The sequence below is a fragment of the Ascaphus truei genome, chromosome 1, assembly GCF_040206685.1.
Source record: "Ascaphus truei isolate aAscTru1 chromosome 1, aAscTru1.hap1, whole genome shotgun sequence".
NCBI lineage: Eukaryota > Metazoa > Chordata > Amphibia > Anura > Ascaphidae > Ascaphus > Ascaphus truei.
This window is the reverse complement of record NC_134483.1, coordinates 378,161,587-378,187,585: the sequence shown is the minus strand read 5'-3', so window position 1 is coordinate 378,187,585 and position 25,999 is coordinate 378,161,587. Positions and strand designations below refer to the sequence as shown.

The 25,999-nt window shown below is 41.1% G+C and overlaps 1 long non-coding RNA gene across 1 annotated transcript in view; it reads left to right on the top strand.

The window, feature by feature from the left end:
- LOC142471224 (uncharacterized) overlaps positions 1–25,999 on the top strand; it is a 480,691-nt gene that overhangs the window by 206,951 nt on the left and 247,741 nt on the right. The gene's annotated exons all lie outside the window — the stretch shown is intronic.

Here is a 25,999-nt window from a genome sequence, read left to right as displayed (position 1 = left end):
ACCTGAGACCGCGCAGGCTGATCCGGATTGCGCAGTTCGTTGTCAAACGTAGCAGGATCAGGAAAGGAGAAGACAGCATCGTCGTTGTACAAGCCAGGGTCAGGACAGGAGATATCAGGATAAACATTGTTCAGGCAAGAGTTCGGCAACAGGTAGTCAGGAGAGCCCCGCTTCAGCTTAGGAGCGCGGGGTTGGCCTCTGCGCGAGCGACGACCATGGCCCATGGTACTGGTCACAGGAGATGGTAGGCAGACCAGAATAGCACACCGCTTTGCTGCACGGGTGCACCAGTGCTACAGCGCAAGAGTCCTGAGCGGCTGGGGAATCCTCTGTAACAGCGCAGGAACCAGGACACGGCCTCTCTAGATTAGGGAAAGAGTAGGCCCCAGGAACCAGGAAGCTTAAGATCCACAGGGAAACCTCCGCTACAGTGCAGGAATCAGGAGACTGAAGGGCGTGGGGGATACCTTTGCCTCAGTGCAGGAAAGCAGGAAGCTGAAGACATAGGGGATACCTTTGCTTCAGCGCAGGAGAACAAGCGGGAGCTTGAAGGAAGCTGAAGGACGCAGGGCGGAACCTCCGTATCAGCATAGGAGAACAAGCGGCTTGAAGGGAGCTGAAGGACGCAGGGCTGAACCTGGTATCAGCATAGGAGAACAAGCGACTTGAAGGAAGCTGAAGGACGCAGGGCGGAACCTGGCATCAGCATAGGAGAACAAGCGAGGGCTTGTGGCAAAACAGTAGACATCCAGTTAGGACTATGCTCGGCAGGGAGCATTATGGGAAGACAATACTTAAAGGCCAGCGGGCCAATCCCCGGAGGGGGGTGTGAAGGTACTGCTCCAATGAATGAATGCAAGTCTAGGTTGCAGTGATAGGCTGCACAGCTGCAGTAGATACCAGAGGGAGTGTGTATAGCTTTGGTGAGTGAATCCAGGCTGCAGCAAACATCAGGAGAGGTGCTCCAGGACTGCACAAGTCTGCAAGGTAAGGCAACCAGTAAACTGCGGAGCGGATTCCTTACAGAGGTACAGTGCAGTAAAAACTTGTTAAAAATCAGAAGTACAGGAGCATGGCCTGGAGCCTGATGGAGGTGGCTTTCATCTGAGGCTCCTCCAAAAAAGAAAACTAATCCGGGGCTATCCTTACCCAAATCCAAAGAAATAAACACAAATTTTATAAAATTATGTACACCCCGAAACAGGGATCATTTAGAGACCAAAAGTCGCCAAATTGATCATTACCTATCCCAAAATCAAAAAATCAAGATAGTGGCTGGAGGCCTAATCGGTGTGGCCGCACTACTCGTGGCCAAACTGCAGAGACCCACGATTTTAGGGCTGATCAGCACCCCCCCCTCCCTTGCTTAACCTTACAACAGAAGAGGCAATTTTGGGGTGGAAATATCCAAAACAACTAAAAGTGAGTGAACCCACCTCCCCAATCCAAAATAAACAAAAGTAATTAACGTAGAGGCCGCATTCATTTTGACAATTACCTCAGCTCCAGGTCAAAACCGCACTATTATTAAACCTAAACCTAAAATGACCCTGCTAGCATAGGCGGTGGATGCCACGAGGAACCTTCTTCCCCCCCTCCCCCTGAAAAAAAGAAATAAATGATAAACTTATACCTGGGGAGTGAGAGGGACGGGGAGAGAGGCGAGATGGGGTGGCCATCTTGTCCCCGAGATCGTCCGCAGAGGTGTACGGGGAGTCGCCATCTACGGGGATCCTGCGGACGTCTGATGGAGGTCCCTTCGAGCGAAAAAGACCCTCACCCCCCCAAAGAAAGATCTAAGAATCACTGACTGGGTCACGGGGTGGTCCGGTCCACTCCTGGGGCTGCGGGGGAATACAGCCATGGGGTGAGTTGAGGAGCATGGGTTCCTGCCATGGGGATTCCAGCCGAGTCTGGGGTCTGTTGGCTCCATCAGCCTACTCCCGACAGCTAAACCTGAGGGGGGAAAGAACTGTAATCACAATAATCACCAGCAGCCCCCATAGGTGATCTCAAGGGTCGCTCTGTCTGCCTGATCTTCCGGGGCAAGGGGAGCGCATGTGGAGCGGTGGCCATCTTCCTTTCTCTCTGGAGAGGAGCCGCCAGAGTGGAGGGGCTCTCCTGCCTTGGGAATCTGGCTCACCGCAGGCTACCGCTGTTTGTAGAGGAGAGAGGCATAAGACTCAGGGTGGCAATCCTGCCCCTGAGTGCCCCATCATTGGCGGCGGCACTGCGATGAAGTTTGCTTCAGGTCCAGTTGCAGACAGACCCCCCCGGTCCATATCTTGCCAACCTCAAGGTTTACGGAGCCTCCGCCGAGTGGAGGAGTTTCTGCGGAAAGGATCATGTGGTGTCCTCACCAGCTGACGGGCACAGGCATACATGGTAGGAGAAGCTGCAAGACCGCACTGGAGGTTTCCTTTCCATTTCACAAAATGGCCACTAGAAGTCCCTGAGCAGATACACAGACACTACAGCTAAAAGAGAATATTCCTGGGCTGATTGTCCCTCATCCCTACATCTCCAACCTCACATAAATCAAAATAAATAGTTATAACTGAAGGTTGCAGTCTAGTGTCTACCAAAGCCAAAACCTGCAAACTCACAGTCTGAAAATCACAGGCTGCAAACTCACAGCCTGCAAACTCACAGCCTGCAAACTCACTGTCTCCTCACAGGAAGCAAACTTACAGTCAAAATTTCCCCATTACAGATAAGTGGGGCCAGGACACCAGGGAGGACCATGGGTGAACAAGTACCATCTCAAAGACCCTGAATAAGAGATAATAAAGGGCAAAGAGTAAACATATACCCTTACAATCATATATCCAACGAAAGGAAAGATTAAAAATCAATAACCACTGCCAAAATCATACCAAAACTATGACTTTATTTAATTAAAAATGTCCAAATAGGAGACTTCCGGTGACGTCACCAGGGATGGACAGTTAGGGAGGGAACTCCTGAGACCCTCGTACATAAGCATCTGAAAAAGAACTTTGTCCCCTTGAATGAAAACAAAAAACAACCGGCAGAACCGTTAAAGCCTCCCCAGCATGGCTGGAAAACTAAAAAAGCCTCTGACACAAAATGTATCCCGGTACCTTGGAGGACAACAACGCCATCAGGCCACGGCGGTGGAGCTCAGGAAGGTGCCTGCATAGCCCATGGAGCCCCTCCCGTCAAAGAGCAGGGTAAGGACAGACACAAGAACCCTGGAAGGCAAAGAAATAACTTGAACATACTTGGAGGATCTGCTTTCTAAGATGTGTGATAATATTCACCAGTCGCTTCAAGTTGACTTAAAAGGTGCAGTGACTGAGCTAAAAGCAGAGATTAATTCCCTTGCTCACAGAACATCCGAGTTGGAAACAAAAATGGATGAAGCGCTCCAACTACAGAGTACTGTGGACGACGAAATCCTAAGATTGTGTCAAGAAATAAGTTACCTTAAATATAGCCTTAAGGACAAGGAGAACAGGGACAGGAGACAGAACCTGGGTATAAGGAATGTCCCAGAGTCAGTCAACACAAGCTTCTAACCACAATTAGCCCTGAGCTCCAGGAGAGGTACCTTGAAATCGATCGTACCCAACGGGCTCTAGACCCAAGATCCGAAGATCCCAAATGCAGAAGAGACATCACCCTGAGGCTTCACATTTATGGCACCACAGAGAAGATTATAACTGCATGCAGAGAAAAGGTGACATACTATATGAAAATGAATCACTGCAAGTATTCAGTGACTTGTCAAAGGTGGATAGAGTAGGTGGAGGATTACAGAGATAACCCAAAAGAATCCTATTTGCACTCACTACTAGCAATAGATGGCTAGGAAAAATTCAATCCTTGGGGGAAACCGAAAAGCCATTTACTAAACATATTAAAATATTTTATTAAACAAATATATACAAGAAACCACCATGTGGCTATAAAAGAAACAGGGGGTGGGCACGGGAAAGGTGAGTAACCAGTATAGCTTATATTGTTGAACAGGGTGTAGCTACCCATCAATTAAGGTTGAAAAATGTGAATTGTATACAATGATATACAGAGGTCATGAAGAGATATCTATCTTCATGTGTAGATAGTTAGTACACACTATGTATGTTTTCTTCAAAAACCACTATATATCACTTTAGTGATAACATATATGTATCCAATATATCTGTATAAATATGTTGGTAAAAAGCGTTATTACTACAAAAACGGCTTGTACCGCTATTACTATAGCTGTCCCTACACAATGGAGACCGCAGCTATAAGTTACTTATGTATCCATATCACGATATTAGCCATACATATACAGTGCGGTGTCCCACTACTTCGTTACTGAAAGCATATAAGCCCAAGAGTATTAGCAGTAACATGTAGGGATCAGGCACCTCGCTGTTGCGGCATTATGATGGAAATATACAACCTGGCATCCTTAGCTGTTCAAACGGAGCTGACTCGCGCTGTTCCGTACCCACGCTACCTGATGACGTCACGACAGAGACATCATAAAAACACCGACGTACGTTTCGCGCCACCTAGCGCTTTCTCAAGCTAATGGGAGTAGTGGGAAAGACCACATCCCTGACATCTTATGTGCAATGGCCGGAGGTGTGACTACCAGAAGCGGCCAATCAGCACGTAGATGGATGACGTAGACAAGCTTCTAAAGCTGCTGTATTGTCTGATTAGACTGTATTAACACTGTGTGTGCCGATTAGAGTCTACTTTCTATATTATGTTTTTATTTATGTACATATTGCTGTAGCAATCGATAGGACTAAAATGAGTGTCACCGTGACCTCATATTGTTAACAGAAGTGGTAAAACTCTAGAAAAGATAGGGGTATAGCGAGGTAACTAATGCATAAAATGAATAAATGTAGTATACCAAAGATGAAACAAACGGTATATATAATGTAATACAATATATGAATATATTACATATGGATAGGGATGATATAGTTACCTGACAATCGCATCACTAATGGATAAATATATTTTCTCTTTATCTCCACGAAAAATGCACTTTCATATACAGGGTAGGTGGAATACTGTGCAGATGTTGGTGTTTCTTGTAACACTTGCTTCAAATCAGGATCATTTCTCAAAATATGCCAGTGTTTATTAAAGATATTTCGTAATTCGTTCCACTGATTGTTAAAGGTACCGATATACCGTATAGTTTCAACTTGCTGAGAATTCAGATGTTGTCTGTCACTTAAGAGGTGTGTGCGAGATGTCTCTTTGGCCCTTACATATGCATTATGTACAGCGTTCTTTGAATACCCTCGTTCAACAAACCTCACATTCATATCCACCGCCTGTTTTTTAAATTCCTGTATGGTCGAACAATTCCTGCGCAATCTAAAGAACTGGCCAGTGGGTATATTTTTAATTTTATTTATTCCGCATTTCTATAAATTTGTCCTACACCTGAATGTATACGGGAGTAAATTTGCTCAGTGAGTAAAGACACTGACTGGCACTGAGAGTCTGAAGCAGGGGAGCCTGGTTCAATTCCCGGTGTTGGCTCCTTGTGACCTTGATTGTAAGCTCTAAGGGGCAGGGACCTGTGACTGCAAAATGCCTCTGTAAAGCGCTGCGTATAACTAGCAGCGCTATACAAGAACATGCTATTATTATTATTATTCCAGAAACCTCTGTGATATACTCTAAAGGGGATTATATATTAAGATGGAGTTACTGCAGTCAAAATTTGTGTTTCCCAATATCTCCTATATCCGATGCAGCAACATCTATACCTCAATATATTCTATATGGGATAACCACATCCTCGTAGTCAGAGCATAAGGTTATTAGATGGGGATCCGGGTATACAGTGGAGTCTTAAACTCCATATGGCCGTTTTGACTTCTAGAGGCGGTCATTTAAGAGTTCATACACTCCTACGAGACACACACATATATATATATATATATATATAATGTAATACAATATATGAATATATTACATATGGATAGGGATGATATAGTTACATGACAATCGCATCACAAATGGATAAATATACTTTCTCTTATCTCCATGAAAAATGCACTTTAATATACAGGGTAGGTAGAATACTGTGCAGATGCATATATATATACATATATATATATATATATATATATATATATATATATATATATATATATATATATATATATATATATATATGCATCTGCACAGTATTCTACCTACCCTGTATATTAAAGTGCATTTTTCATGGAGATAAGAGAAAGTATATTTATCCATTTGTGATGCGATTGTCATGTAACTATATCATCCCTATCCATATGTAATATATTCAAATATTGTATTACATTATATATACCGTTTGTTTCATCTTTGGTATACTACATTTATTCATTTTATGCATTAGTTACCTCACTATACCCTATCTTTTCTAGTGTTATACCACTTCTGTTAACAATATGAGGTCACAGTGACACTCATTTTAGTCCTATCGATTGCTACAGCAATATGGACATAAATAAAAACATAATATAGAAAGTAGACTCTAATCGGCACACACAGTGTTAATACAGTCTAATCAGACAATACAGCAGCTTTAGAAGCTTGTCTATGTCATCCATCTACGTGCTGATTGGCCGCTTCGGGTAGTCACACCTCCGGCCATTGCACATAAGATGTCAGGGATGTGGTCTTTCCCACTACTCCCATTAGCTTGAGAAAGCGCTAGGTGGCGCGAAACGTACGTTGGTGTTTTTATGATGTCTCTGTCGTGACGTCATCAGGTAGCGCGGGTACGGAACAGCGCGAGTCAGCTCCGTTTGAACAGCTAAGGATGCCAGGTTGTATATTTCCATCATAATGCCACAACAGCGAGGTGCCTGATCCCTACATGTTACTGCTAATACTCTTGGGCTTATATGCTTTCAGTAACGAAGTAGTGGGACACCGCACTGTATATGTATGGCTAATATCGTGATATGGATACATAAGTAACTTATAGCTGCGGTCTCCATTGTGTAAGAACAGCTATAGTAACAGCGGTACAAGCCGTTTTTACAGTAATAACGCTTTTTACCAACATATTTATACAGATATATTGGATACATATATGTTATCACTAAAGTGATATATAGTGGTTTTTGAAGAAAACATACATAGTGTGTACTAACTATCTACACATGAAGATAGATATCTCTTCATGACCTCTGTATATCATTGTATACAATTCACATTTTTCAACCTTAATTGATGGGTAGCTACACCCTGTTCAACAATATAAGCTATACTGGTTACTCACCTTTCCCGTGCCCACCCCCTGTTTCTTTTATAGCCACATGGTAGTTTCTTGTGTATATTTGTTTAATAAAATATTTTAATATGTTTAGTAAATGGCTTTTCGGTTTCCCCCAAGGATTGAATTTTTCCTAGCCATCTATTGCTAGTAGTGAGTGCAAATAGGATTCTTTTGGGTTATCTCTGTAATCCTCCACCTTCTCTATATATGCTTTATTCCTGTATGCACCCTACATGTATATATTCTCACAAATTTGGAGAGCGGCAGTTATCTTTTTTTTTCTGTACTTGTCAAAGGTGGCCATAACACGCAGGCGGGAACTCGGACCGTTAACCATTATACCAAAGGAGAATAATATTTGGTACAGATGGGGTTTTTCATTTAAACTCATTGTCATCAGAAATGGCAAGTATCACAGCATCAGATACCCAGAGGAGTGCGAACAGTTCCGGAAGTCTCTGGGCCTCCCCCTGACTCAGCAACCCTTTGACAAAGGGCTGGGAGCCCGAAACGTGTCAGAGTACTGTACCTCTCACAGCGTCATATGAACAATTTTTTTGCAAGATCCTCAATAAAGAATTCACTTTTATTTTTAAATGATCCAGCCAATGTCTTGTTTTTCTGTTCTAATTCTTTAAGCAGTCACTGTTGCACATTTCTTCTATGAAAACAAATAATAAAACTTCAAATCATAAATAATTACTAAGGTCCCAGTCTGAGTTGTGTCCCCTGGGCATTCTAGTTTGCAAAGTAAAGATCCAGAACCTTTTCCTACAGTCAAGTTTATTAACCTTGTTTCCAGCTCTAGTTAATGGTGGGACCATTTCAATGCCCCTGCACATCATTTTATTTAGGTTACTTTGGGGACATTGTGACACATGTTTGGATTCTGGGTGATTTATGTCACCCTTTTTGATAAACCTGATGTGTTCCTGTATCCTTTGTTTCAAAGGTCTTATCGCCACGTATTGCTTCCCACAGCCACAGGACAGAAGGTATACCACAAATTTGATATCACAATTGATGAAAGAGCTGATGCGAAAACTTCTGCCTGTGACTGTGGAGGCAAAACATGGGGAGGCTTGCATATTGATACAAATATTGCAATGACCACAAAGAAAAAAACCATTTGGTTTATCAATACAACTTTTTACTTGGTCTGACAAAAAGAGGCTGGGTGAAAGACTTTTCGCCAGAGGCAGAGCTTCTGAACACAAATTTGGGGCCCTCATCTACTATAGTTCTTATGGATGGGTCTAGTTGAAGTATACCCAAATGTTTTTTTAACAATTTTGTTAATTAGTTGTGCTTGTGCACTGAACTGTTTAATAAACAAGGGGGACTCACTTCTTGTATTAACTCTCTTCTAATACACTTCACTTCCTCCATTGATTTATCTAAATCAATAGAATTCTAACCCATATTTGCAAATTTTTGGTGCAGTTCATGGGACCATTTAAAACAGTCCTCCTCATCTGTGCAATTCCTCTTAATTCGGAGGAGCTGTTCCTTGGGGATTCCTTTTATCAACGTCTCTGGATGGCAGCTGTCCGCTCTCAAAAAAGTGTTGCATGCATTAATCTTGATGTAAATATCCGTATGAATTTTTACATTTAGGTCAACATAAAGAATCAAATCAAGATAATTTAGATGTTGATAATTATAATTGTTAGTGAATTTTAAGTTAAAATTATTAGTGTTTAATAAATCAATAAATGAAATAAGTGAAGTGATATCCCCATCCCACACCAAAATCAGATCATCTATAAAACAACGAAACAAAATAATATTTTGTCTATAGGGGTATACATCAAACACGTGGAACAGTTCCCACAAACCCATGAAAAGTTTGGTGAAAGATGGGGCAAATCTTGTGCCCATTGCTGTTCCACGTGTTTGGAGATAGAAAACCCCATGAAAGAGAAAATAGTTGCGTGATAAAAGAAAGTGAATAGAATCCAAGATTAATGTGCTCTGACAAAGGGATAAATTGGATCGTTCCAAAAATTAGCCGACAGCTGCCTTCCCATGGGCGTGATCGATTATTGTATAGAGTGCAGTCACGTCCAAAGTGACCCATACATATTGTTTTTTCTACTCTATATTCTGAATTTCATTAATAAGGTCCCCACTGTCCAAAATGAAAGAAAGTAGTTCTTGCATCAGGGTTTGAAGGTAGTGATCAATGTACTGTGAGAGCTCATCTCCCAAAAATCCAATACTTGAGACAATTGGCCTCCCTGGAGGAGCTGGTGGAAAAATGGGGATAATAGGATATGGTTTAAAGAGAAAATCACACTCCTTGTCGCTTAATACCCCCAACAACTTTCCATCCTCCAGCACATTTTGAAGGTCCCTTAGAAAGGGACAGGTAGGGTCAGTCTGTAGAACAGCATAGGAGGAAGTATCTGAGAGTTGGCACAAAGCCTCTCCGTGATAATCCCTCCTATGCTGCATCACTATCACCCAACCCTTATCTGCACTTTAGATAATTAAATCTTTATTGGCACATAAAGATACCAAAACTGTTTTCTCGAAAGGTGTAAGATTACAATGTGTATAGCTCTGCCAAAAAGGGGAGATGTCAAAGTTGTATTCACCTGTCAGTAAAAACAGATCTCTCTCCTCAAGTTTCTCAAAGGTCGAGATATAATGACCTTTGACAAGTGTGGGATAAAAATCAGATCTGCTTCTAAGACCAGAACCCTTTCTATCACAAACCTCAGAGAGCTCAAACTATTCTCATTGTTCATTGAGTAGCTCATTCAAATCCTGTAATTTACTTAAATCAGAAAAATTGTACTGTAAGTTTCATCAACACACTCAATATCACCATCAGAATAATATATAAGGTTAATATCTACACCCTCCAAATCACCACCTGCCTTGTCTTTTGAAGTAAAAAACTTTTTGTATGATCTTTCTTACAAATTTGTGAAGATCGATCACAGTGTCAAAAGGCTTGAAATTCATTGTGGGGGTGAATTTTAAAACTTTATTAAGGAGAGAAAGTTCAGAATCAGACAATGTTATATAAGAGATATTAATAACACCTGAGATATTATTTAGAAGTGCTTCTTTCTTTTTTGCGGCTGTTTTCCTTAGCCACCCTCCCCCCTAGTCCTCTTTGTTTTTTTTTTACTGTGATTGAAAGTCAGTGGTGGGCCTCTCTCTCTCTCTAGGGGTTTGTCCCCAATAAGTTCTTGGGCCATGAATTCAGTCAGCATTAGGGCGTTTGTCCTCAGAACCACTAGCGCTTTGGAAGGACACAGAGTGGAAAAATAGATCTGTATCGCAATAGTCTGATTCCCCACTGGCTGACTCTGTATAAGATTTTTTTCATTTTTAGATAGATTTATTAGCTGGAAAATTCGGAGAGGTTTTATTTCCTCCTCTGCCAGGAGTAAATTTAATTTTTTTCATAGTCCTGGTGGTCCATTTCATATTTTCCCTGTTTTATAATTTCTTTCTCCATCTTATTAATGTTTGCTGATAGTGTCAGTTCCAAAACTGTAAAGCCTTTCATAATTGTATACTGTTTGAGTTTAGTTTGTACTGTAGTTGTTTGATTTCTTTTTCAAAACTTACTTTTTCCTTTGCTTTAAACTTAATTATTAGACCTATGAGGTTAAAGGAGCAGTCATCCAAAATTGTTTTAGAGTCTTTTTCAAAATCAGGATCCTGGAATCCAAAAGTAGGTGTCTTTCTAGCTCTCAATCCTCTCGGGATACGCTTAGCTTTAATATAATTTTTAAGTGTAACAATGCCCCACCATATTCTAACATCGTGTGAGAGGTGTTTTTCCAGCCTGGAAAAGTGGGTTTGCAAGTCAGTAATGTCTTCACATTGTTCCTCTCCTATTTCTTTGTGAGTTGTCAGAACAGCTGAAAACATAACTGGAACTGTTATCTGCCTAAGTTTCTTGTGTGGAGTCATGTGTATCCATGATACAATAAATTGTTGTATTTAAGCACAAGAATTGTATATAATAAAAATGATATATGTCACCTCCTTATGATATATATGTTCACATAGTTTCAAAATAAATTTTGTAAGAAGACTCATGCTGCCCAGAGAAATAGTGAACAGTAGAAAGTCCAGTAGGAAAATCTGGGGCTCAAAAGTATTCAAACAATGTAAATGTAAATGCATTACTAAAAGAGAATGAATCTGCATCCCCACAGCATCACACGCAGAACAAGAGACAGTCCTGTCGGCAAACATTTCTCTGACTCTGGCCATAAGATTAGCGATCTGAAGGTGGCCACACTCAAAGGTAATTTTAGAACACTGAAAGAGAGATGGTAGCATGAATACAAATTTATACAACTGTTCGGGACACTTAGTGGTGGCCTAAACAAAGACTGCAGTTTCATGAGTCACTACTGACACAAGAGAACTATCTTCCCATGAGTGCTAAAGGCCATGTTTATACATACTGCGCTATAAGAATGCACACACAGCGCCTCTTACACATACAACACTATGTAATTCCATACCTATATACCATTAGGGACCACATAGTATCTACACACACCTTTAGTTATTCATTTACATTTCCACACCTACCCACACCATTGGTATACCCTCCCACTCCACACACCTTTTGTAAAGCACTGTATACATTGTGGGTGCTTTATAAATGTATATTTACATACATACACACACTATTACATCACTAACATTCAGGGGCTATTTAACACCACAAGTCATAAATCGCATATTGCACAGGGGGGAGGGATAGGTTTCAGTCACAGATAACATTCCAAGAGACACTGTTTTTAAGTTAAAGTTTGCTTGCTTTATTCATTGTAACACCGCCGGAAGAAGAGATCAGTGTATCCCGAAAGCTCGCACAAATAAAAGCATTTGGTTAGCCACAGAACGGTATCGTCTATTCATTTTTGATTATTAAGCTCAGCTAACAGGGTACTACAAATAAGATACTGTACCTCTACACATACTGTGTGTATACATATATATATTATATATAAAGCAGAAAATAGCCGTGTTAGTCCAGTTGCGATAGTCCAGAATAAATGAGTTCTTCAGTATTAGGTGATACCTTTTTTATTGGACTAACAATTTATGTCATAGGACAAGCTTTCGAGAGTTATCCTCTCTTCTTCAGGTCAGGCAATACTGATATACAAAGGATTCAATGGCTAAAACAGTGTAGAGAGAGGGAAAAAAAAACCAATAGATATTTACTGTAGATAAGGTAGGGTGTTAAAAGTTATACAAAAAATGCAATGACCCGGTGCTCCAGGCTACAACAATACCCCAGTCCAATAATTAGTCCATATGGATACGGAAAGTTCTTTTCAATATTCCAGCTGATGGAGAGATGGTGATCCGATTCCTGGCTGTTGGTTCCGAACTCCTCCTAGTGTGTAATGGACAAAAAGGAAAAGACCATTGCGCAGCCACAGGAACCAATAAATGACTCCACGACAGATTAAAGTAATGAACTTACAGACTTTCTGTGTTCTTGTTCCTTTGAGACAATCAGTGCTTTAAACCTCTTCTCTTTCAGATATCACGAATCCCACGTGTTGTATGTCATTCATCCAGGTTTTCTATCTGTTCACAGCATTACACTTAGACATGGTTCCCATGTATTCCCAGAAAGGAGATAACATAAAAGATGATGGTGCAGATTGATAAAAATTTATTACAATGAAAATAAAAACAGCCAAAGGCTTACTCACATAAACCAGGCTGTGTTAAAACAGCTGACAACGTGCCGTCCGCAGCTTGATACAATCAGGTATGGTAGGCTTCTGGGATGATGGCGTTTTTATTATTTGCAAACCCTGAAGTGGCGTCTAGCTCTATGCAGTTGCTCTGCGATATCCGCCCCCTCTATTTGCTATTGCTTTCTCTATCTCAGCTTGAGGTGGTCAGCACTTCACACTGTGCTCTGCTCACCTCTCTGAGTGACTACCGTCAGTCCGCGCTTAGCTTAGTGACGTCACACTATGGCGCTCTCCTGACGACCGTGTCAGTTCTAGCTCCTCCCTCTCTAGACGCGTTTCGTGACGCAATGTGGTCACTTCATCAGTGGTAGAGGGGGGAGTGGTTACCTACTGATATATTTACCCTGGAGGGTGATGTATACTAATTACAAATTAATTGATTAAAAAAGCAGATAAACTGAATAAAATGGCACACATACTAATTACATGATAAGAACCACTAAGGAATCGTCCCTGGGATTAAGTGGCAATGCACCAAGCTCATAGAAGTAACATTTCCTGCCTTTCCAAATATAGAGTTACAAAAATGAATTATTGCATGATTAATTATTATATAAGACAGGGAGGGGTTGCTTTAATCTATCATGAAACGCGTCTGGAGTGGGAGGAGCTAGAACTGACACGGTCGTCAAGAGCAGAGAGATCAGGAGAGCGCCATAGTGTGACGTCACTAAGCTAAGCGCGGGTATATTCCTTACAACATCTCCCCTGGATCATAAATACAGCGCTGATGTAATTACCAAACTGATAGAATACATCCTCACACACAACTACTTCAGCTTTAACAAGGAAATGTACCTACAACTAATGTGGACTGCAATGGGTACCAAGATGGCACTGCAATATGCCAATCTTTTCATGGCAAATCTTGAACAAAGATTCCTAACTACATGCCTCCACAAACCCCACAAATGCTACAGATACATTGATGACCTGTTTATAATATGGACAGAGGGTGAAGAAAACCTAAAACAATTCCACGAGTCCCTGAACTCATTCCATCCATCAATTAAACTCAAAATGGATTATTCAGCAAACCTAATAAACTTTCTAGATACTACAGTAACACTAAAAGATGGCAAACTACACACATCTGTATACAAGAAACCAACTGACAGATGCAGTTACCTCCACAACTCCAGCTTCCATCCCACTCATACAAAACAAGGTATCATACACAGCCAGGCTATAAGATACCACCGCATATGCTCTGACACTGAAGACAGAAACAGGCATCTCACAACCCTGACCGAATCGTTCAGACAGAAGGGATACAAACCATAGACCATTGCCAAAACTATTACATTTGCACTAAAAGCCCCACAAGAACACCTGCTACAATACAGACAGAAAGAACCTACCACACGCATACCACTAGTGACCACATAAAACCCTACCCTAGAGGGTATATGAAAAATAATCACAGATCTGTAACCCATGCTGACAGAGGATGCGACATTAAAAGAAATCTTTCCCAAACCTCCCATTCTTGCATTCCGGCAACCACCAAACCTCAAACAGAAATTAGTCAGCAGAAAACTTCACAACGATTTTAAAGACATGGATAATGGCACAAAACCGTGCAGCAACAAACACTGCAAACTCTGCAAACATATTTGCCAAGATCCTACACAGCCAGTCACAACCATAGAACATTCAATGTTAAAGGATCATACAGCTGCACATCCAGGAATATAGTGTATATGATTCAGTGCAACAAATGTGACCAAGATTGCAACATTGGGGAAACCAGACAAAAGCTACAAGGAAGAATGAATATGCACAGATACTCCATCACGAAGAAGGAAGATACTTCTCACCTGTGGGACATCACTTCTCACAACCAGATCATTCCATAAATGATTTAAAAATCAAAATCCTCAATGGAATGTTTAAAAGCACCCAAAAATGGAAAACATTTGAACTCAGAATGATAAGACTCTTTGACACCAAAACCAAAGGACATAATGCGGACATGGGTTTTCTCACACCCTATCAAAATTGTTTGTAATTATCCTGCTTGCCTCAATTCTTATCCACACTTTCTCTCCCCCCAGCATCCCTTCCCCTCCCCACCTTTCTTTGACACTGTCCCCTGGCTTCAAACAGTTTTAACACCCTACCTTATCTACAGTAAATATCTTTTTTTCCCCTCTCTCTACACTGTTTTAGCCATTGAATCCTTTGTATATCAGTATTGCTTGACCTGAAGAAGAGAGGATAACTCTCGAAATCTTGTCCTATGACATAAATTGTTAGTCCAATAAAAAAGGTATCACCTAACAGTAATACTGAAGAACTCATTTATTCTGCACTATATATATGTATATATGTCTATATATAGTGCAGAATAAATGAGTTCTTTAGTATTAGGTGATACCTTTTTTATTGGACTAACAATTTATGTCATAGGACAAGCTTTCGAGAGCTATCCTCTCTTCTTCAGGTCAAGCAATACTGATATACAAAGGATGGTAACGAGAGAGCTACAAAATAAATGTATTACTTGAATAAAATGTAGGCTTTTAAAAACCAATTATTTATTATAATGTGTTTCCTTGGGGAAAGGGTCTAGCTGCATCATGTTGTTTTATATGTTTATATGTGCTAACATATATTTGTCATATATGCAACAAAGATGTGGCCATACTGCAACTTTGCATGGCTTTATGTGAAGACTCTTTTCTTGGGGTTGAGGAGGAGCGCAGGATAAGCTCGTGATATGTAAAAAATAAAAGTATATATAGTGCAGATGGTAGATCACTGCTATAGAAATAATCAGTATAGGAAATGAACTCACAAAAATCGTAGAATGTTACTGCATGTCAGAGATCCATCTCTCTCTGACTGGAGCCCTTTGTGTAACTGGGGTCAGGATGCCTCTCAGTGGAGTGGATGATATGTAAGTGAAAGAAACCACAAATAGTGCATACTGTATAAACTATAAATATGTATTAATCACAAATGTTCAGGAAACTCACATTTTCCATAAATAAGATGGGTGGTGGAGAGAACCGCCGATAGGAGGGTGGTGGAATGTGAAGCTGCTGCCCGGTGCTTCACTTTGACTTGCACCTCACAGTGTAGTTCCGCATCAGTCTCTGCCGTCGCGTCACTTCCGGTTTCGCGTCACAGGTGAGGGCGGGAAGCCAGAATGGGTCTGGTGTCCTATTTATAAACGCCAATCTGAAATCATTACCGCAGGGGCGGCCAACTGCAGTTCTTTATGTGAAGAAACTGTATATGGTGTCAGAAACAGGGGGGGGGGGGCAGGAGAACACAAATTGGATGTGTCTCCCAAAAGAATCCACTATAATGCACTCCTACTAAATTTAAAATTTAACTTTTAATATATTATCATAAAACATATATTACCAAAAACGTTGTGTATTGTGCATTAAAAATAAATTAAATTGACAATAACTAGCGTCCGTGTCAGTGAATGTGTGTTGGAGTGATCTCAACCAACAATTGGTAGTAGAAACTGATCTCAACCAACAATTGGTAGTAGAAACTGAAGGACACAGAACGCTGCTTAGTCAGGGTATAAACCCCTCTGGGGCACCTATGAGATCAGGTACACAAGTAATAGTAAATAAATAAATAGACATGCACACTCAGTGACTGAGATGTATCGTAAGACTACCGCAGTCCTGCTTAGACTTGTAAACCACAGAGCACTTGAGGATGTTAATTATACATGTGTTGCCATCCAATATATATAGAGAAGTGCTACTGATAGTATAGTGATGGAGGGTGAATGATTCACAGCATAGTGAAACAAATGTTCACAGCATATTGATCATTGAATCATTCTATAACACACTCCAAATGGTTAGATCATATAAAAGCAGGCGTGCTTGCACACTGAGTGTAAGTGAAGTACCCAATTCAGATCTGCATAGATAAGTCCAGGAGACTACAAAACACTACATAAAAGCAGCTCCAAGTAGGAGACTGACAACATAGCGCGTCCATGCTCCTACTTGGAGCTGCTTTTATGTAGTGTTTTGTAGTCTCCTGGACTTATCTATGCAGATCTGAATTGGGTACTTCACTTACACTCAGTGTGCAAGCACGCCTGCTTTTATATGATCTAACCATTTGGAGTGTGTTATAGAATGATTCAATGATCAATATGATGTGAACATTTGTTTCACTATGCTGTGAATCATTCACCCTCCATCACTATACTATCAGTAGCACTTCTCTATATATATTGGATGGCAACACATGTATAATTAACATCCTCAAGTGCTCTGTGGTTTACAAGTCTAAGCAGGACTGCGGTAGTCTTACGATACATCTCAGTCACTGAGTGTGCATGTCTATTTATTTATTTACTATTACTTGTGTACCTGATCTCATAGGTGCCCCAGAGGGGTTTATACCCTGACTAAGCAGCGTTCTGTGTCCTTCAGTTTCTACTACCAATTGTTGGTTGAGATCAGTTTCTACTACCAATTGTTGGTTGAGATCACTCCAACACACATTCACTGACACGGACGCTAGTTATTATCAATTTAATTTATTTTTAATGCACAATACACAACGTTTTTGGTAATATATGTTTTATGATAATATATTAAAAGTTAAATTTAAAATTTAGTAGGAGTGCATTATAGTGGATTCTTTTGGGAGACACATCCAATTTGTGTTCTCCTGCCCCCCCCCTGTTTCTGATTCACTTTTCAGTTCACAGTTTGCACCCACTTTCTTGGATTACCATTTATTTACTCATTATTTGCCTCAATTAGTGTGGTTTTGTGATCACTCCCTAACCCTAGTGTTTTACTGTATATGGTGTCACAGATGTTTTTCTTTTTTTCTTGCGTCTTCGGAGACAGTAAGTCTCACTACATCTGTAGATGAACATATTTTGCCAAGGTAGATAGCTTGAGCAGTTTTTCTGCCAAAGCCCTCTTTGCTTAATTGTACATGGGGCGAATGGAAAATCTTCTGAATTGAAAGTGTCTGGCTTCACTAAACTATCTCTGCACCCTGTATTCTTAATTCTTTTTTTTATCCCTGCCAGTCCAGGGTGCACCAGCGGCCTCATTTAGCAATCGATATGATATCATAATATACAAAACATAAACCATTAAATACTCCACTCTTAACTGGCTAGCTAACTAGTAACTACCCGTTGTATGCCATAGCAGTATAACCACTAAGGCATAAGAGGAGTTAACAACCCACCACCCCTAAAGGCCTCACCTCCATTCCCTGGGGAAAAGAATTCCAAAGGAGCCTCATTAGCACTGAAGTGATTAATTAAATACATATAATTTAGCCCACCCATTTAAATGTAATGGGCCAGCATCCTCTTTAGGGTGTACAGTAGGTACTCCAGAATTATTCCATAAAGAGACTTTTGGCTGACCATAAAAGACCAAAATAGAATAATCTATAATCCAAGGCCTGATTGCCTCTTTGTAATCAAAACCACCCAGGCCGGGGCAACAAAGGATCATCAATTTGTTTGAAGCACTCTTGTTGAAGTTTATTTCATGAAAATCTTCTGTTCTTTTCTTAAGGCACCAGATGTGCCCTCTCTGAGGAAATATTCCAAGTAGAAAATTACATGAATTGTAAAACAACATTTGTGGTATACATATTGGAGTGCCCGTGCGGCCTCCAATATGTTGGGCGTATCACAAAACCCGTACGGGTGAAAATATTAGAACATTTGGGGAACATAAAGAAAGGTATATTTACACATTATGTTTAAAAACATTATTATCTGTGATATAATTCATTTCCACTTCCTTGATGTATAAGGGCATTGAACATGTTCCATTAACTGGGATAGGGTTAAACATTTAGCCCAAAGAAAAACATATTGGATTCATAAAATGAATACAGTGGTCCCTTATGGACTTAATGTTGGAATTGATATTGGGGCTTTTGTTTAATCTGTGAAAGGTTGAGACTTGTGGTACTTCCCTGTATGAGAACAATAAATAAGGCAACCACTGGTCCCATTTGTTAGGCTGCTCACCTACCACCTTTCTAATCATCCTTTTTAGTGTCCCGTTTAGCCTCTCTACTAAACCATCAGTTTGGGGATGATATGGGGATGTACGTAGGGTCTGGATTCCCAACAATTGATACACCTCTTTCATTAAATTTGACATAAAATTTGACCCCTGATCCGTGAGAATTTCACGAGGGATTCCTACCCTTGCAAATACTTGAATAAGAGCATTCGCTACATTCTTAGCAGTAACACTGGGCAGGGGAATTGCTTCTAGATACCTGGTGGCGTAATTACATAGTACCAGTATATAATGATTACCTTTAGAACTTTTTTGTAAAGGACCCACCCCATCCATGGCCACCCGGTCTAAAGCTTCCCCAACTACGGTATAGAAATCAATTTCCCCCGATCTATGAGGTTTACTGGGGCCACCTGTTGGCATATAGGGCAAGAGGCACAATATTCTCCCACATCCTTATGTACTTTAGGCCAAAAGAAATGCATTAATATTCTACATAAGGTCTTGTCTCTGCCCATATGACCCCACCATGGGAACATCATGTGCCAACCGAAGAATCTCCTTCCGAAATACTTTTGGCACCATGACCTGCTCCACCTGCAAAGAAGACTGAGGATCCTTGCGGACCCTGGTTAATACACCCTGCCGTGATACATATGATGGTATAGGCCCAAACTCGCTCATCTCTTCAGTCTGGGATACCACCTGCTGAAAAAAAGTGTTTAGTGAGCTGTCCTGCTGTTGCGCCTCTACAATATCCTTGCCCCAAATATTATTGACCTCGTCCAAGTCCTGCACCCCTAATTCTCTAGGACCGAGTGCTTTGTCCTTTCTTTTCTGCCTACGGGATTTCCTGCCTCTCCCTTCTTCATCAAAGATCTCTGGGTGAAAATGAAAAAGCCCCTCCAAAGAAGTTTTCAAAGACATGTCCTTCTCCTTTTCAGCCTGCTTCTTCTCTTGGGCCCTTGTGGTAACTGCTGAACAGTGTGTCAATAGTCCTAACAGACCTGGAAAGTCCTGCCCCAGAATCACCATGTAGGGCATATTTTCTACTACTCCTGCCTGTACTACATGTGTAACGGTACCCACGGTGATAGGCAGCGGAATGATTGGACACCGTTTATAATGTCCATGGACACATTGTATGTCCAGAGAGCCCACTAGTATCCTTTTGGAAAAGTGTCCTTTCTTTACCCAAGTACTTTCACTCCCAGTGTCTATGAGGGCCTTCACCATTTTCCCCGTGATGGTCACTTCCTTAATGAATCCACCAGCATTGGTGATCATAGTACTTGGCCCATTCTTCCCTTGTCGGCAATATCTGTCTATGTGGCCTGGTTTCTTACAGAGATGGCATATTCGTGTATCCTGTATATGTAAGCTCCGACCTGCCCCCTGTCTAAATGAAGATTCCCGTAATGGTGTATGTGATGAGGGGGGAGGTCTTACCACTGGTCTTCTCTCACGTTCCGGATGAGCTGCCAAATAGTCCTCAGCCAGGTCTATAGCTTTATCCCCAGTTTTGGGTCGATGTTCCTGCACCCACAGTCGCGCACCTGGTGGCAGAATTTCCAGGAACTGCTCAAGGACAAATAGCTCCAAAATTTCCTCTCTTGTCTTCTCGGTCGGCCCAATCCACTTACTTGCCAGACATTCCTTCTCAACCGTGGCATATCTGTTTTCCCTTGGATATAGCTTACGGCTTATATACAAAACATGGTGTTCCATCCCTTCAACTTCCTGGCTAAGTACTGCCCCTAGCCCCACCTCTGAAGCATCACAGTGTACTGTGTAATGGTAACTTGAAGTCTGGACTTTTCAACACTGGTTCACTGCATAAAATATCCTTTAACTGGTTAAAGGCAGCATTACACTCTGGAGTCCAGGTCACCAAATTTTGTTCCTTATTCTTGGTTAAATTGGTCAGCGAGGCGGCTATGGATGAAAAGTTAGGGATAAACCTTCGGTAATATCCTACCAATCCAAGAAAGGATCTTACCTCCTTTTTAGTTCTAGGTATCGCTGCTTCCCGAATAGCATTCACCTTGCTCTTTTCCGGTCGCACCTCTCCATTTCCTAACATGTATCCCAAATATCTAGTTTGTGTGAAACCCAGGGCACATTTCTTTGGGTTTATGGTTAACCCAGCCTCTGCAATCAAATTAACCAACTCCTCTAGATGTTTTAAAGCTGCAGTTCAGTCAATATCCTGCATGTGTGTTTTTTTTTAATAAATCAGTTCTGTAGTAAGAAAAAATACTTTTAGCATTTTCTGTTTTAAAAAAAACAACTTTGAAAGACCAATTTTCTTGAATTCTATTTTAACAGCCATTTCCTAAGGCACTGCCCCTTCATGTCCTGTCACAAGCCCTGGCACACACCTTTGTCAGCCCTGCCCTCCCTCTAGCACGTCAGTGCAGGAGTGCTCATGAATATTCATGAGCTTCCACTGACAGACAAGCAGAATATAAACAGATCCCTTCACTAATTATGTCACCAAATTTCGACCTATCAATACATGGAGAACGAATTGACCAGCAGCTATACAGTTCTTTAGGTAATTAGAGATTGCACACATAAAACTATTGAAGTAAAAAAAAAAATAATAAAAAAAAAAAAAAAGACTGAACTGCAGCTTTAAGTGACTTTCCCAGTCTGTGCTATAGACCACTACATCATCTAAATAAGCTGCTACAAACTGTTCCCTCCCTACTAACAACCTATTCATCATTCTTTGAAAGGTTGCTGGGGCCCCATGCAAACCAAAGGGCATGGTTACAAATTGATAGAGCCCCTGGTTGGTGGCAAATGATGTCTTGGGCCTATCTGACTCTTCCACCGGAATATGCCAATAGCCTTTTGTAACCATGCCCTTTGGTTTGCATGGGGCCCCGGCGACCTTTCAAAGAATGATGAATAGGTTGTTAGTAGGGAGGGAACAGTTTGTAGCACAGAATAGCCAGCAATATCTGCATTAGAAAGTTTGCATCCTTTCACTGAAGTTCCACAGACATCCTCATATCACATAACAGCAATAAGGAGTGCAGAAAGAGACAACCTCATATCACATAGCAGCAACAAGGAGTGCAGCAGGCCTCAACCTTTCACATATGGTGGCAGCGATGGGCCAAACAAGTAGAGCAACAGGAGAGACGGATGGATGATATGCAGCAGCGGCAGACGCAACAGATGACGGACTTGATGAAGCTCCTTCAAGCAGGAACCATAACACTGGCACCTGAGCCAATCATCCTCAAAGAGATCCGCTTAAATAAACTGAGCCCTGAGGATGACATTGAAGCTTTTCTCGTCATGTTTGAGAGGGTGGCCAGAGCCAGTCAGTGGCCAAGATCACAATGGGTAATGAGGCTAGTCCCCACACTGACGGGAAGGCTCAGATGGCCTACAGTGTTCTAAGTCCAGGGGATGCCGAAGACTACGAGATGGTGAAAGAGGCCATTTACAGGCGATATAACATCAACCCGGGGACGTTGGAGCCAAGCCCAAGACCCATACAGTGGAAGCAGTTAAGACTGGAGCGGAAGGAAAGGAGGACCTTCTGAAGTGGCTGGTGGTCCAACAGGCACAACAAGAGCAGCGGCGACAGGAGATGGAAGAGAAAAAAGAGCAGCGGCGAAAGGAGATGGAAGAGAGATAAAGTGGTGCACTTGATGACAGAAAGCAAACATGCATTTAACTTCTACAAAAGTACAAGCAGCCCTGTCACATAATCCTTAAATGTCACATTGTATCATACACCCTCTCAGTTGGATGAACATTTGTTCAATGTCCTCTGTTAACATAAGTACAGGTGCCATGTAACGAATCTATGCATTTTGTCATTTTCTGTCTTCCACCTAGGTAATATTTTTGCTTAAAAATGTGTCGTTATTTTTATATATTTTTTTATATAGTACAAATATATAATAAACATTTTAAAGTTATATTTCATATATTTGGTATACCATAGCGATTACTCATGGAGCATTGCATAAATTAATTTATTATATTTCTTTGTGCCATTGCTATGTTGTGAGTGATGTGCATAGTTTAATAAATACACTCACTCGTTTTTATTTGATTTATATTTAGTAACATTGAGGGATTTAGAACCTGTAGTTAATCCTTATGGAGAATCACATCCTACTGTAAGATGCAGTTAGAATTAAGTTGCGAATGGGTATTAGTAAGTAAGTCATTAAGAGATGCGCCTATATAAACTGTAAGAGGATACTGGTGAACAGGATTCCTGAGAAAGTCGGTCAAGACGAAACACGTAGAATCCTGTCCATTGTGAAGTCCGTGAGGTCCTGGCAGCTGGAGACATACAGTAGCATGTTGAAGCTTCCACCCTTTGCTACAACCGGAAGTGACGCACGCGGGGGTTCCAAATAAAAACACCGACAGAAAGAACGCTGAAGAGAGCGGGATTTTGTACCACATACTATTTATAAGTGTAAAATGTGAATGCACTTTAATTATATGCGATTGTTCAAGAATATATCTTTGAAAATACTACACCATAAGAGTCCCTCTCTCCTTTATGTGGTTATGTCTTGGGGAAAAAATTTCTTTAACTGGGGGATTGTTGCTGAAGGTTTGCAGTCAACACTTGCTCCAATCAGAGAGAGACAGAGTCTCTGATATGTGTTAACATTATCGATAGAGTGTGAGTGAAATTCACCTACAGCTTCCCACACTATATTATTTCCTAAATAGGTTGCACTATGTTGTGTTTTTTTTTTTCCCAACTTAAATTTTTTTGTTGGTTTGTAACAAGCATACATTGTGCCACCAACCTTTGTACTGAATACCAACATTTTTTATCACTGACATATTTCATACACAAGACATCTACTGTGGACTACATATAACACTGAACAAGACCTACAAGATGTACCAAACAATGGACCCAATGGGAGGCACGATAACAGAGGGGAAGGGGTGGGGGTCGTGGGTGGGTCTTCGCATCCTTTGCGAGGACCTTGGCTCCGATCCACAGTACTTGGTTTGCCTCTATCATTGCCTAGAGTCCATCTCTAAATTCCATCTCTATTTTTCGTTATTACTCTGTCAGGGTTGTCATCATTGTTGTTGAACCTACCTGTCCGTTACTATGTGGTGTCCGATCCTGTGCAATCAAAGGAGAACGCAATCGCTGCTATCATTGTAATATTGTGACGGTATCTACCTCTGGGATTTCTGTCTGCGCTAGCCACGGCGTCCAGACTTTTAGAAAGTTTGAGCCGATGTCATTGACTAAACTAGTTAGTTGTTCCATCCGGCAGACGTGCCAAATTCTGTTCCTAATTTTGGGGATAACTGGTAATTAATTTTGCTTCCACAATGCTGCGATCTCGCATATCGTGGCTGTTGTAAAATGCGTGATTAGTTTATGCGTCGGATTTGACAGACCCTGGATCCGCCTGCCTAGGAGGAACACCCACGGGTCCAGGGGGATCTCCAAATTGAGTATCCTTTGTAACCATTCTCTAATTTTTTCCCAAATCGGGACCACTTTTGAGCAAGACCACAGCATATGTTTCAGATCTGCTACTTCCCCACACTGCTTTGGGCATAGCGGGGAGTATCCCTTGACAAATTTAGCTAACCTTGACGGTGTGTAATACCACCGCATAAGGACTTTATATGCGTTCTCCTTTAATGTGGTGCAAACTGAGCTTCTGGCAGCAGCCTGAAGGATCCTGTCCCAGTCCTCGTCCTCTAATGTCTCCCCTAAGTCCGCTTCCCACTGTCTGATGTAACTGAGTTTTTTATTCTCTGTGGTCTCAGGACAGATCACCTCCCTGTACATTGTAGAAGTCAGCCCCCTTGTGTCCGTTCCTCTGGAACACAGCTGCTCAAAATTTGTTCTTGTTGGCCTGATTGGGGATTTGTTATAAAAAGCACGAATCTGGAGGTATCTGAAGAATTCCTTGTTTGGTATATCCTTTGTGGATTTAATTTGTTCAAATGTTTTAATAAATTTCCTTCCCTCCAGATCTAGCAGCCGTGTAATACCCGACTGTATCCAGATTAGTAAATTATTTCTATTCATCCCTGGAGCGAAATCCGGATTACCGATTATCAGTGTCATTAGCGATTCTCTTGAAGTGAGATTGCAGCTAGTTTTTGTGGCCTCCCATACCCGCAAGGAATTAGCTGTGGTCTGGAGCGGTATTACCATGTTCCTTCTTCCCCTCTTGGGAAGCCAGATTAAATTCTGTAGTTTTGTTGGTGCACAACAACTTTTTCTCTAATTCCACCCATCTCCTTAATTTCGGATGTGTGTGCCATTGAATAATTTGGCACAATTGGGCCGCCTTGTAATAAGCTAACAAGCAAGGTACCGCTAGTCCCCCTTTTGTAATGGGCCTCTTCAAGATACCCTTTGCAATCCTTGGGCTTTTCTATTCCAAATAAATTTCATAATTTGTGACTGCAGGGAGAGGATGTCCGCATGTACTATAGGTATGGGCAGACTCTGGAATATATATAACATCCTTGGGAGGAGGTTCATTTTCACGCTATATATCCTCCCAATCCAAGAAATGCCCCCTTTCATCCATGTCCTGAGATTCTCCCCCAGAGTCTTATTCAATCTGGGGTAATTAGCTTTGTATAGTGTTTTGTAATCCCTTGTGATGTATACGCCTAAATATTTGATAGCGCAGGCTTGCCATTTGACATTGAAGTTTATGTCTATTAATTTTTCCACCTCTTTGGGTAGATTTATGTTGACGGCTTGAGATTTGGTCTGATTGATTTTGACTCCCGAAATTTGATTGAATTTACCCAAAATCCCAAAAACATTGGGCAGGGATGTGATGTTGTGTTTTCTTTTAACTTTTACATGCATTGTATTTGGTAATTAAAGAAACACCACTTGCAATTTTGTTTTGGTTTTCATTGGTCTATTACTACATATCTAGATTTTTTGCTCTCTCTATGGCCTGTTCTACCAAATTGTTATTTTA